The sequence below is a fragment of the Chiloscyllium plagiosum genome, unplaced genomic scaffold, assembly GCF_037043375.1.
Source record: "Chiloscyllium plagiosum isolate Xiang-an unplaced genomic scaffold, Cpla_swu_hap1 HiC_scaffold_22, whole genome shotgun sequence".
In the NCBI taxonomy this organism is placed as follows: Eukaryota; Metazoa; Chordata; class Chondrichthyes; order Orectolobiformes; family Hemiscylliidae; genus Chiloscyllium; species Chiloscyllium plagiosum.
This window is the reverse complement of record NW_028270160.1, coordinates 28,941,121-28,954,002: the sequence shown is the minus strand read 5'-3', so window position 1 is coordinate 28,954,002 and position 12,882 is coordinate 28,941,121. Positions and strand designations below refer to the sequence as shown.

Below are 12,882 nucleotides of genomic sequence, written 5' to 3'. Positions count from 1 at the left end.
GTAATGTACATTGTCGGGGTGTGAGGGGTTGGGAGATGGTGAACATTGTCAGACTGTGAGGAAGTAGGAGATGATGAACATTGTCAGACTGTGAGGGGGTGAGCGTTGGTGAGGGGGTGGGGGTAGTGTGCATTGTCGGGGTGTGAGGGGGTAGGGGATGGTGAGGGTGTAGGGGATGGTGAAGGGGTAGGAAAGTGTCAGGTTAGCAGCTCTGCAATGCTGTGGCTGACAGGTCAATTTTAAAATACGGCAGATCAATTGACTTAAAACAGACATTGAGAAGCGTATTTTCACTTAATGATGAAAAATTAGCTTCACTGCAGTTACGTTTTGTCACTAGACCTTCCCATTCTGTTTGTTAATGGATCCTGCAGGAGCCAGGACTGGTATGTTCTAAGGCTCTTCTGTGAAAGGTCAGTTCAAATCACAGTCAACGTTATGTACTCCTGCTCTACTACTGATTGGAAGATCTGAACCAATGTACTTTTAAAATTTGATTATGATATTTCAATTTCTACTTTATTTGTGCTAATATTACACTACTTTATAAAATAATTAAAGAGTAAAAGAGAATAAGTGGTTTTTGTTTCTTGTTTTGCTGCCTGTAAGAATTCTTTAATGTCAGATTTTTATTAGATTGATTTGATTTGGGTTTATTATCACATGTATTGTGATTGGCTTCTGAATCTGCTAGTTGGCATCACTGTTGCTAAATGTTTAGAAATCCCTTTAAGCCAACCCCAGAATCAAAACAACTTTGTGAAAAGGGAATTCAATGCCACAGAGATCGATAGATCCTTATAGCAGGTTAGTTTAAGACCACAGTGAGTATCATCACTTTGCCATTTTCCATAAAATGTGGATCAATACGTAAATATGAATTTGACAAGATGAATTCCTGACTATAAGATATTTAAAAATTCTTCATTTCAGTTTTGCCATCATTGTTCATGACGCCATAAGGATCACTTCAGTTCACTACAGCTCGCACCTTCTAAGCTCACTAACTGTACGTAACAGGAAGTACTGGAGAAACATCTTTGGATAAGAATCATATTGGATTAGAAACATTGACTCTGCTTCTGTCTTCATAGATTGTGCCAGACCTGCTGAGTTTCTCCAGCACTTGCTGCTTTGTTTAAGAACTCCAACAACTACTTTATTCAGTGTAAATGTTATTATTAATTGCTATTTTTAAACATTATTATTGAAGAAGTTTAAAGAATTTAAGACTCTCCCCTAAAAATAAAACATCACCTTGCACAGATTGCTTTCATTCCTTTCCTTGTAGTGGAATCGGATTTTTATGCACATTTCCATACTGCAATTCAACACAGATGATACATAGGTCAATCAAAGTGGAGTTATATGCACTGTTTGCCTTCCAATCTGAGTCTGCTTTCTCTCTTTCTCTCCTGCCTGTGTTTTCCTTGCATTCTTCTCTCCCATTGCATTATTAAGGTTCAGGATATAAGCACGGCTGGTGAAATCTGAAGGGCAGCAAAGAGAAACCATGCTTTGAGTCATTTGCTGTTTAAATTTAAACAGGAAAGATCATGCTTCTGGTTTCAAGCCTTTTGTGAAGAAGACTAATCTATTTTGATTGATTTTATAATAAAAGCTATGGATCTCATCAAACTCTCCCTGTTCATGATAAATGTCTTTACCTGCCTGCAATATGTTTCTCCCCACACTTATGAAGGAGGACAAGGTTAAGGCATAAATTATTCCAGTCTTTTAATATTGCAATGCCATTGCTGCCATGGGAGGACGTTTGACATAAATGATCCAAAATCTTATTTTATGCAGCAACCCAATGGAATGATTATTGCCTTTCCATCAAAACATCTAATGATAACTAACACAATGAAAACTTTAAAACGCATCTATCTAAATTTAATGTGTAATTATTTGTAATACTATAAATACTTTGCTTTATATATTTGGTCAGTTATGTCAATGTTTGTTGCAAAAATGAAACAGAACTAGTTTTGATGGTGATCGTTTGATAGCCAGGATGGAGAGCCTTCACATAGCTCTGGGGGCTTGCCTTTTAATAATTGAATTAGGAATTGATGAGAGGAGAAGGCAACTGGGGAAAAACATATTGAAGCTTCATCATGCTGTCTTGTGAAGTGAATTCCTCATGTGTTGAATTTCTGATCTCAATCAAGTCAGAGTGGCAAAAAAAACTACAAGGCCACATACTCATTAAGAAAAGGGAAAAACAGATGATCTGTTACAGTGTGATATTTGCTTATCCTCCAGTGTAACTAATTACACAGCAATATAAGGAAATACCCTTTCATCCAAGAAGGTTCTGCATTTGGATACTTCTTGGGAAATACAAAAGATAAAACAATGAAATAACTTCACCAATAATTTCTAGCATTTTAAGAATCATGTTCGAAAACTCTGTTGACACAGAGGAACTTAGAAGCAAAAAAAGAAGTCAACAGGGAGCAGATAATTTGATTAGAAACATGGAAAGTGTAAGTATCATGTTTTCCCCTGAGCAATTCAAAGGGTGATTTAAAACGAAATGAGAAAGACATATTGCCGGCAGCTTTTCATTTATTTTTCATCGTGTATGTGAAAACTGCACGCTTCTGGAAAATAACTCAATAATGGCAGTTATGTGTATCAGACTTAGAAATAGTCCAGAGAATTAGAGCAACTGCAGTCTGATAGAGGTCAGAAAAACAGCTGTGTTTTAAGGAGTCAGCAATTGAAGATTGTGGTGTCAGACCAACAGAGAAAGCTGGACTCCCACATGAGTTAGAAAAAAAGTCAAACTTGTTAGATGTTCAGAAGGAGCAGAACATTAGGATTCCTTTGGATTCTTAGAGGGAAAATGATTTGCTTGATTTACTGCAAAGTATAGGTACAACCATGTTTAAAATGTCTCTTGCCTTGGGCCAAGTTCCAAAGGAAGACTCTTTGGGTTTTGTTATGCATTGCTGGAATTTATAAATAATCAGGTCATTTCAAGACTTATACACTTAATGGTAAGGTCCTAGGGAGTGTTGCTGAACAAAGAGAACTTGGAGTGAAGCTCCTTGAAATTGGAGTCACAGGTAGATAGGATAGTGAAGAAGGCATTTGGTATGTCGAAGGGTCTGTTTCCATGCTGTACATCTCCATGACTCTATGACTCTATAATTACAAAAATAGCTCAGCAAAGAGTATTTTTCCATGCAGTGTCTATAGTATGAAGCACAAGTTACACATAGAGAATGCTAAATGTTGCATGTTGGTCATGATCCAACTGAACATGTGAAAGAGAGTGACTTTATAAAAAATCTGATATATGTCAGCCTAGGGTTTGTTTGTGTCCAAAAATATTCTGATTGTTGTGTAAGATTGAAAGTCACTCATGTTTGCCTCCATTTCAGTAATCAGGAGAAAGGGAGGACTGTACATGCTGGAGAGTCGAAAAGTATGGTGCTGGAAAAAGCACAGCAGGTCAGGCAGCATCTGAGGAGCAGGAGAGTCAATGTTTTGGGCATAAGCCCATCATCAGGAATGTGGAGCGGGAAGGGGGCTGAGAATTAATAGTGATGGAGAGGAGGGGTGGGGCTGGGGGGAAGATAGGTGGGATCGTGATAGGTGGATGCAGGTAGGAGGTGATTGTGATAGGTCGTTGGGGAGGTTGGAGTGGATAGGTGGGAAGGAAGATGGACAGGTAGGACAGGTCAAGAGGGTGGTGCCAAGTTGGAGGGTTGGAGCTGGGATAGGTGGTGGGGAAAGGGTGGTGGGTGAAGTCAATGTTGATGCTGTGCGATTGTAGGGTCCTGAGGCAGAGAGGAGGTGTTCTTCCTCCATTTGGTGAGTGGCTTTGATTTGGCGATGGAGGAGGCCCAGGATTTGCATGTCCTTGGGAAAGTGGGAGGGGGAGTTGAAGTGGTTGGCCACAGGGCAGTTAGGTTCGTTGGTGTGCGCGCACCAAAGATGTTCCCTGAACTGCTTCATGAGTTGGCGCTCAGTCTCCCCGATGTAGAGGAGACCACATCGAGGGCAACGCATGCAATAAATGAGGTAAGAGGATGTGCAGAGAAATCGCTGCCAGATTTGAAAAGATCCTTTGGGGCCTTAGACAGAGGTGAGGTGGGAAGGTGTGGCCACAGATTTTACACCTTGTGTGGCAGCAAGGGAAGGTGCTGGGTGTAGAGGGTGGGTCGGTGGGGAGCGTGGACCTAATGAGGGAGTCATGGAGGGAATGGTCTCTGCGGAATGCAAATAGGGATGGGGGGGGAATATATTTTTGGTGTTGGGGTCTGACTCTAGATGGTGAAAATGGCAGAGGATAATGCACTGTATCCGGAGATTCATGGGATGGAAGGTGAGGATCAAGGAGGTTCTATCTTTGTTGTGGTTCGGGGGGTGTGGTTCAAGGGTGGAGGTGCGGGAAGTGGAGGAGATATGATGGAGAGTATTGTTGACTACTCAGGAGGGAAATTGCCATCCAGGAAATAGGAGGCCATCTTGGATGTCCTGGAGTGGGATTGCTGCTGGGAGCAGATATGGCAGATGTGGAGGAATTAGGAGAAAGGGATCGTGTTGTTACAGGAGGTGGGGGTGGGAGGAGGTGTAGTCAAGGTAGCTATGGGAGTCCATGGGTTTGAAATAGATGTCCATGTTGAGTTGGTCGCTGGAGATGGAGACAGAGAGGTCAAGGAAGGGGAGGGAGGTGTCCAAGATGGTCCATGTGAACTTGAGGTCAGGGTGGAAGGTGTTGGTGAAGTTAGTGACCTATTCAACCTCCTTGTGGGAGTACGTGGCGATGCCGATCAGTGTAGTAGAGGAAAAGGTGCTGCTACGTCAATGAATGTCTCAGCGTTACCTCGTGCTCCCACGAGGAGGTTGAACAGTTTATCAACTTCACCAACACCTTCCACCCTGACCTCAAGTTCACATGGACCATCTCAGACACCTCCTAACCCTCTCCGTCTCCGTCTCCAGCGAATGACTCAACATGGACATCTATTTCAAACCCACCAACTCTCACAGCTACCTTGACTACACCTCCTCCTCCCACTCCGCCTCCTGTAATAACACAATCCCTTGCTCCTAATTCCTCCGCACATCAACCATATCTGGTCCCAGGAGAAGAATTCCATTCCAGGACATCTCAGATGTCCTCCTATTTCCAGGATGGCAATTTCCCCTCCCGAGTGATCAACAATGCCCTCCATCACATCTCCTCCACTTCATGCACCTTTGCCCTCGAACCACCAGTCCTCCTCAACTGTAACAGAGGTAGAACCTTCTTGGTCCTCACCATCCACCCCATGAATCTCCAGATAAAGCGTTTTATCCTTCGCCATTTTTGCCACCTACAATCAGACTCCACCACCAAAAATATATTTCCCTCCCTACCTCTATCTGCATTCCCTGTGTGAAGCCCTCTTTAGGTCCAAGCTTCCCACCAACCCACCCTCTACATCCGGCACCTTGGCCTGCCGCTACACAGGATGCAAACCCCGTGGCCTACACCTTTCCACTTCACCTCCATCCGAGGCCCTAAAAGATCATTTCAAATCCAGCAGATACTTTCCTGCACATCCTCCCATCTCATTCACTGAATATGTTGCTCTCGATGTGGTCTGATCTACATCGGGGAGACCGAGCGCCAACTCGCGGAGCAGTTCAGGGAACATCTCTGGTCTGCATGCACCGAAAAATCACACCACCCTGTGGCCAACCACTTCAACTCCCCTTCTCACTCCCCCAAGGACATACAAGTCCTGGACCTCCTCCATCGCCAAATCAAATGAGGAAGAACACCTCATCTTACCCCTACAACCACACAACATCTACATTGAACATCAGTTTCCAAATCTGCACCCCCCCCCCCCCCCAACCTCATGCCAGATCCAACCCTCCAACTTGGCAATGCCCTCTTGACCTATTCTACGTGCCCATCTTCCTTCCCACCAATCAACTCTTCCCTCCCCAACGACCTAACCCAATCACCTGCTACCTGCATCCACCTATCGTCATTTCAACTGCCTTCCCCCTAGCCCCACCCCTCCCCCCAATTTATCTCTCAGGTCCCTTCCCTCTCCACATTCCTGGTGATGAGCTTATGTCAAAAATGTTTTCTCTCCCCTCCTCAGATACTGCCTGACCTGCTGTGTTTTTTCCAACGCCACACAATTTTCAACTCCATTTCAATAAGCTGTGATGGAGATGAGGTAAGAAAATAATTACACAACACTCATGCTAACAATTTTATTTCAGAGGGTGCTGTGACCAACTGAAAGAATTATCATATATCATTGTAACTTAATGTTTTGATTGAACAGGGATTATTTAACCCAGGTTTGGGGGTATATTGCATAATCAGTAAGGGAAGTGTTTTGAAACAGCATGACATTACAACAGTTGCTGCCGGAATATGAGAGTTTTATACAAGTACTGAGGTAATGAAACTGTTTGTTATACATTAGTATCTATGTTTAAGTAGCATAGATTCTTACTTGGACAATTGGAAATGGCTCTTGCTTCAATGTTAATCAATTCCAGTTAGTAAAGATTGAGCACCAGAGATAAAGGCATCCACGTGCAAATCTTATGTCTACTCCCAAAGTGAAGCTGTAGTTAATAAAAGGCAAATCTACTTAATACTGAACTCTACAAACAGTCTACAGACTAATGGAAATACAATGAAACAGTTCTGTGGCATTATCATTCTCAGTATGAAAATGTCATTGAAACCAAGTACTGTGATGTTATGTAGTATTTTTACTCTGACCTTATGTGGATGAGATACAGTGGGCAATGAAATTTGGGAACCAGGTACTCCAGATCCATGTTCTGACATTTAGAAAGTTAGAAAAGAAGTAGAAAATTCAGAGAAAGTGCAACGGCATAGGATGAGAGTAGATAGTTCCTCAACAACCAGTAGCAAAGTTTAGCTGGCTTAAAAGCCTCTTTTCAAGATGTAGAATCACAGAGTTGCTACAGTGCAGAAAGAGGCCATTTGGCCCATCAAGTCAGTACCAACAAACATCCCACTCAGATGCAGTACTACAGCCTAACCCCGTAAACCCATATTTAGCATGGCTAGTGCACCTAACCCGCACACCTTTGGATTGTGGAAGGAAACCAGAGCACCTGATGGAAACCGATGTTGACATGGGAAAAATGGGTAAGCTCCAAGGTTGGAATCAAACCAAGGTCCTTGGCACTGTGAGGCAGCAGTGTTAACTAATGAGCCACCGTGTTGCCTGTCTAATATAAGAGATTCAATAACACAGTGAAATTGGATCCATTTCGCATTAGTTGACTGTGATTCCATTCATATCAGATTTTCTTTTCTTTATCTAGTATTCTCTATTTTCTCTTACATAGTGACTTACGAGGAATGGTTCCAGAATTGCATAAGTGCCATGCCTCAATATCTCGGTAAACCCGGATATTGGCTTGGGAGCTATATTTTTCATCAGTGGCACCTGAAATAGATGTAAGTTAGCTAAATGTAAGCTAGAAATCTGAATAAAAACTGAAAGAACTATGGATGCTGTAAATCAGAAACAAAAGCAGAAATTTCTGGAAAAGCTCAGCAGGTCTGGCAGCAGCTGTGAAGAAAAATCAGACTAAACATTTTGGGTCTGAGGAAGAGTCTCTGGACCTGAAATGTTAACCCTGATTTCTCTTCATAGATGCTGCCAGACCTACTGAGTTTTTTCCGGCAACTTCTGTTTTTGTGTTAGAAATTCTAATGCCTCCTTCTATTCTTCATCTCCCTCCAACAATATCATTCATTACCCTTTACTATTGTTCAAGAAGACACATTCTGTTGAAGATTTTTGTCTTGCATTCATCAGGATACTTCACAAGAATACCACGCCAAGGGAAAACAAACATTCATACTGCTTGAGAGAATAGTGCTGGTTGGCAGGTGGACTCTGATTGGTATTGGTGTTGCCATGGAGAAGGCACCCATTAACACTGATTGACAGTTAATTGCAAACTTTGGTTAAATTTTGAGGCAGGCAGGTTGCCTGTAATTGGAAAGGGAATTGTCCTGAGAAATGGACCACGGATATATGTCATCCATTTTGTTGTGTTGCAACGGGTGCAGTGTGTGTACATGTTTTATATGACTGCAAAGAACAAACCCCTATGTGTATGTAGCATTCAGTCTATGTCAGTGTACCACACATCAAGCCTGACTGACAATTCTAAACTGTGTTTCCAGACCACTAGACATTTCATAGCTCTTTATTGTCAATGACAGGCTTTTGAGATGCAATGTATAATAAACAAACAGCAACGTGATAATGACCAGGTAATTTGTTTTTGTGATTTGATAGAGGGATAAAAGTTATTCAGGATGTGAGACTTAATATTTCTCTTCAAGATTATACCATGGAATTTTTTTTATGTCTGCCTGAGAGCTTATTGGTTCACCAGAAAGGTGGCACCTCCAACAACGCAGCACTCCATCAGAACTGCATTGGAGAGTCAACTTTGATTTCTTTGCTTAAACTGAACCCAGAAGTTTACAACCCAAGCAAGAGGGCTGCCAACCAATCCATGGCTGAAGCAGTTTTGAAAGAGAAGTGGTTAAAATTAATGTGATTTTTAAAACAAAAATTAACTCTTGCAGTGACAAGTGCTGCTGAAAGTAAAATAAAAATGTACTACTTAGACTAATTTATCAGTTCTTTAATTACAATTTTACAAAACTCACTGAGGCAACAGCAGACAATTTATGGCACCAATCATGTGTCTCCAGATGGGATTTCAAGCTTATATTTGTTATGACATATTTTAATTAAATACATGGAAGATAAAAAAAATTGGATGAAAACTACGTAATATCACTGAAAGTAATTTATTTCAGTGTAATCTGTATACATTGTGATGAATGGGACAATAAATGAGGAAAAATATCTATAAAATAAATAGTTTTACTCGTCTGGTGTCACAGCTTTCTACAGCTGTCAACCATCGTCTTTGAGTCCATTTGAGCTGATGTTGTTCTTCAGTGAGCACCTAATTTACCGTGTAACAATCATAACCTTCCTTAGTTTGCCAGTGTTCTATGTGGTGAGAACTAGCTATCCTATAGTTATTCTGTGTTACTTTAAGAGTTCATGCATTTTTATAATGTAGAATAATAGCTTAAGAAAATCGCACACATCTCTTGCATTTATTTACAGATAAAAAGCCAATTGAAGTTATGCAATTATTGGCATTCCCCAAGGAACCCCTTGAATACTTTAGGATTAATCATCAAATTATTTACAAGCTAATTGGAATATGGAGGCATCATTAAGGTACCTATTTCTCACTCCTGATTAAAAAACGTATTAACATTGCAACTACAGAAAATGTCTGTAAAATTAACTTTTTATGTTATATCTTCTCTTACAATTATTAGTTTTATTTAGTGACTTCTTCATTTGCTCTGCATGTTCAAATATATTGATAAGTGGCATATTGCACCTCCAGAGATACAAATACAGCAGATTAAACATCGGAAAAGCACTTCATATCTCTGGTGTTAATTTTAGAAGACAAGGTTGTATTAAGATTCTTCACATAATTACATGTTAGTAAATCTCCTCAATCAGAAATATGAGGTTACCAATAGGGAGAGGTTTAAAATAATTCTGTTGATAAATTAAGACAGTCATTCAGAGGGCAGCTGGAATAATCATAATTTAGCATGTTAACAAGTAGGAAATGAACTTTGCAATCTTTATAAGTGACCATATAGGAAGTGATGCAAAACAGTAACTGAAAAGTGCCAATTAATATTTCAGAACATAAAATGATGGGCTGAATCCTACTTCTTTATGGAGGACAGTTTGGTTGGGATTTTTTGGGAGGGCTTCTTGCTGCAAGGCCAATGAGACTCCTTGCTGCATCTTGCTGTATCTTGCCTTATTAACTACTGCCTGCCCCTGTGCTGTCCCTCTCACCTGATTCAAGTCCCACTTTACCAGGGACAGTTCCCGCAACAACTTGTCAGTCAATGAATATATACCGAAAGACTTGCATCCTTGGCACCTGCTCAATCTTTCAATCAGACCAAGTATTGACAATTAGGCGTTGTCCCTCCCTGGCACTATAATGGCACATCAGCCACGAGACAACACAGCTCATGGCACGTAGCCAGTATGGCTAACACTGAGTTGAACACACAACCCTACTTTCTCACCCTAGGCATTGCCTAACCACTGGACCATACACCTTACACTCTTCTAAGCATCCTGTCTAGGTCACCACTACTCTGTCCCCAATGACCATCAGAGATCTGCAACTTGTCAGTGTCCAGTAGGACAACATCACATGCAGGTAAATGCTCAGACAATTCCAATGACGAATGTTTATTTACAGCCAGCTAAAGTGAATACAAGCAAAATGAATATAGAGGTTGCAGTTGACCCCCACAATGCAAACCTAATGCTGGCATTGTGATCAGTGACTATTGAATATTCCAAGATGGTTCTCTAACCTGGAAGGCTGCTCTCATTCCCCCAGTTGCTTAGCATTTATCACATCGCCATGTTGTCTGCTTAAATTGTGCAGAACACAATACGCCACACTCTCTTTTATACTCAGAGTCCTATCTGACCAGTCCGTGCAGTGTAGAAACACATTTAGCAACCCCATCATCTGTTCTACCATGGCTCTGGTCCCAGCATGCACACCAAACTGGTGAAGGAGCTGCCCTAGATGAGTGACCAACACATTCCATCAAAAAGCTAGGACCTGCTATATTCTGCATTCCGCTCCTATTCTAGACCCATCTCAACCATTTGACTGTTCGTGGCACTCAGCAGAGTCCATCATGATACTTAAGTAACAGACGGTGAAGCCATGTTCCCCTCTTCCCACAGCATCTTGGAAGTTTCATAAATTATGGGCCAGCGTTTGCTTCTTAAGTCAGTGCTGCTACCTTCTGCATTGAGATGCCCATGTTCAACTTGTAAGCATTAGTGACATAGTGCCAATCGCACTTGACCAACATTAAGACCTTAAACATGTTCACCCTGTATGCATTGCAAATGGACAAAGATGTGTTTGAAAATGAAATGTTTGCCAAACCATGCTTTATGTATTTGTCCCTTCAACGTTGTAGATTTTAACAGTGTTATGGACCAGACCAAACCCCTCAAATTATATTCAGAAGATTGCCTAGACCCTAACTTTTTTTTTTATTTTAGAGGTAAGTGTAAAGTGCTGCATTCCAGATGCAACTTGATTGGTCATACTACTCTACTTTACACGAGACACATTTTATTTTTATGCTACAGTTAAAATACATTCAAAACAAATGTTTAAAAAATTGGCTTAACTGAAACTCTATGAATTGCTTAACTATATATATATATATATATACATACATACATACATACATATATATATATAAATTGCTAATTAACTGTTCCAATATAGTAACATACCATAAACACACCCTTGGCAAAGGCAAATTCACTAAGGTTGATTGTCTCATGTGCAATGCTAACAGCTGGATGAGAATCCTAATTATTAGCTGTAACTGAGGGAGTAGTAAAACTTCCACATCCAGCTTCAAAACCTCAGCAACTGCTAAAAACTAAAACTAAAAAATCCTGGTTCTGTGGTAGCTAAACCTTACCCATGCAGGCTGTTTCTATTGTTTTAACTTTTAAAAAAACCCTAAGGCCTGAAAAGCTGTTTACTTTGTTGGCTTTGGAATAGACTGCTCAGCACCTCTGTCTCCACCTTTCTTCATAAAAAAGGACAAAATACACCTCTTGAAACCACAGCATTTTCACACAGACATGAATCCTGTGTTTTTGCCCATCAAATTGATATTGACACCACCCTCCCACACATTGTTCCAGCATTTTCCAGTTGCAGTTAGTGTTTAGAGACAGCAGTTAATGGCAAGAAATGTAGTCAGTATTGCACTGCACTTGGTTTCCAGTATCCACCATCCCCCCACCCCCCAATCAAAGCCTCGCTGTCCCCTTTTACAGACTTACATGCGTTTGCTCAGAATAAGAATTTGAGAAGGGCACTTATTTTTGACAAATTCAATTTCATATGCATGTTAGTTATGACCAAAAGTCATCCACAGTGTAAAATTGAACATAGTTTCCATGTTAAACCGGATATGTAGCCTTTGGAACAACAGCTGGTGGATCACCATTGTGAGGCAGGAAGGTTGCTGACTTTAGTTTGAGGTCAATGGCAGTGATAATAAGCCTCTCTATCTCCAGACAGGAGTTCATCTCCCTTAGTTTTAGCTTGAAAAGCTAAGCCAGTCTTGTCCATTGAAATGCATGCTGCCTAAACAAAAATAATAAGAACAGAAGAAGCTGGAAATAATCAGCAGGTCTAGCAACATGCACAGAGGATGATAATGTTTCAAGTGATGACCTTTGATTGGAACTGGAAAATAGCTTCTTCAGACAAGGGCTGTCTCCAGACAGACCTGGCAGAACCCAAAGTCTCAAACCTGAGCCCAAACCGATTAAAGCTGGGGTGGAATTTAATGCCTCTCTTTGTGGTGGGTTTGGTAGGAGAAGACGATGAATCAGAAGGAGGGTGGGATCTCTGCAGTCTTCCCCTCCACTCGAATTAACCACCCTATGACAGCCTTCCTACCCCATCGGCTATGACAGCCCTCAACTGAGAAATTAATGCTCACTCTGGGGTCTCATTCCCCTGCTGATGAAAACAATCAGAAAGCAGTCATCACAACCTGCAGGGAGCACAATAGGTAAATGTCTGTGAGGTTGCAGGTCGGCATTCGGGGGCATTCACTCATTCAAATCCATTCATCGAGGTATTCAACATTAGGAAGGAGGGTTCCACAAAGAGCCATGACCTTGTCCTTCCTTTGTTAGCCACACCCTGTGAAATTCAGAACCC

At 41.2% G+C, this 12,882-nt stretch overlaps 1 long non-coding RNA gene across 2 annotated transcripts in view; it reads left to right on the top strand.

Moving 5' to 3' along the window:
* The window catches only part of LOC148145964 (uncharacterized), a 252,222-nt gene that overhangs the window by 81,218 nt on the left and 158,122 nt on the right, over positions 1-12,882 (top strand). For both annotated transcript variants that reach the window (XR_015761005.1, XR_015761004.1), the window contains exon 3: positions 9,174-9,290. This is a non-coding gene — a long non-coding RNA (uncharacterized LOC148145964). The remainder of the gene's footprint in view (positions 1-9,173; positions 9,291-12,882) is intronic.